This window comes from Gigantopelta aegis, chromosome 8 (assembly GCF_016097555.1).
Source record: "Gigantopelta aegis isolate Gae_Host chromosome 8, Gae_host_genome, whole genome shotgun sequence".
Lineage (NCBI taxonomy): Eukaryota > Metazoa > Mollusca > Gastropoda > Neomphalida > Peltospiridae > Gigantopelta > Gigantopelta aegis.
The window spans coordinates 62,819,922-62,822,071 of NC_054706.1; positions in this window are offsets into that span (position 1 = coordinate 62,819,922).

The window sequence follows — 2,150 nt, forward strand, 5'->3', positions numbered from 1 at the left end:
CCTAGTTATTTATTATAAAATCCCAGTATCGCCTGGGGGTACATCGCGGCACCGAATACATACAAGTGATATTTCCACAGCGACCAAGACGACAATTTTCCTTAGATGGCCAGACTTGCTGACGCCTAGTCGCCAAAATCATGGTCGTAAAAACCGCACTCGCGGAGGTATTACGTAACTACTGGACACATGGCCTCCGCACCTGAGCTGGGTGTGTATTAGGCACAGCTCGACCACGGTCGCGCGGAGGTATTACGTAACAAAGTGTCCACCTGGGCTTAAGTGCATATTGAGACTGCACACGGCCCTCTAAAACAATTAATATCGCCACAGGCGAAAAGAAATAAGAGCATGTTCCGTCACAAGACGTCATAGCTTACGACAGTTTTACGATGTGGTAGAGCTAAGATAGCTTCGAAAATCTCTAGTTAGGAATACTCGTTGTCGGTGTCTATTTGTGCAATTCAAAAACTAAATTTGGTTCCATCTGTTATACATCTGCTGAAAAAGACTAATTTACAAAATCCGATTAACAATCACCCGGTTGTCTATTTTGGTGGATTCTACGACTTAATTAATGTATCGGTAAACGAAACTATTGCTCGGATAACGAAAAGGTCAATGAATTGTTTTCGTCATCACAGATGGAGCTCTTGTGTATCTAAAACGCAAAATGTTAAAACGTTAACTAGAGCACATTGATATATTAATTATCGGCTATTTGGATATCAATCATTTGGTAATTTTGACATGTAGTCTTAGAGAAGAAACCTGTTACATGTTTCCATTAGTAGCAATGGATATTTTATATATCCTGCAGACAGGATAACACATATCACGACCAGTCGTGGTGCACTGGCTGAAACGAGAAATAGCCCAATGGGCCCATCGATGGGGATCGATCGTAGACCGACCGGGCATCAGGTGAGCGCTTTACCACTGGGCTACGTCCCGCCTCCTAAAAAAGCAAAGCAAGAAAACGGCACAGTCCATCATATCAGTCTATGCATTTGTATAGCGATAATATATACTCGCTAACGAACTGTGCTAAATTTACACAATATTCCAAAAGGGCAAAACAGAACATTGATAATATAAAAGGAAGATATAACAGCCATAAACGGAAATAAACTGCTTAAACGGAAATTACGGGCCGAGTTTACAAAACATGCTTTTCTTAAAGGGACATTCCTGAGTTTGCCGCAATTTTAAAGATGTTATCGACTAACAGAGACTTTATAACGATTGTAATTACATATCAAATATATTTTTCTGCATAAAATATTAGTGGCTGTATATTAAACATGTGTCTGATCATTCTACTATTTGTACTAGGTTAAATTTCATTTTATTTCCTAAAGTATATTTTTTCGTACGTACGAAATATTTGATGACAAAATCCAGTTTGGGCTTCTTACAAATGTTAAGACGGCCAGACACACATTGAATATGCAGACACTGATATTCCAAACAAGAAAATATATTTAATACTAGTATGTAAGTTTAGTCGTAGAAATATTTTATTTTTCGGAAACATCTTACAATGCAGAAAACTCAGGAATGTCTCTTTAAACACGGATGTTTCCATTGTAAATACAAGTTTAAAGTAAAAAATCTTGAAAAAATGACCATACAACATTTTCTTTTTTGGTCTAGTATACTTGGGTCTGTACACGCGAGTCAAGTGTATGTTAAAAGTTAAAAGTTAAAGTTTGTTTTGTTTAACGACACCACTAGAGCACATTGATTTATAAACCATCTGCTATTAGCTACATTTGGTAATTTTGACCTATAGTAGAGAGGAAACCTGCTACATTTTTTTCTATTATTAGCATGGGATCTTTCATCTGCACCATCCCACAGATAGGATAGCACATACCACGGCCTTTGATATACCAGCTGTGGTGCACTGGCTAGAACGAGAACTAGTCCAATGGGTCAATCGACGGGGATCGCATCAAGCGAGCGCGTTACCACTAGGCTACGTGCCGCTGCCACTAAAGTGAATGAAGTGAATGATACACGGGGCAAGGGTATTGCGACTTTTCCTATCACCAGTGCAGATAATGGCGACATGGAAAGCCTTGAATTGGCAGCCAATAAGCGATAGCCTAATATGTTTTGATTTATCACAGCACTTAATTGTTATT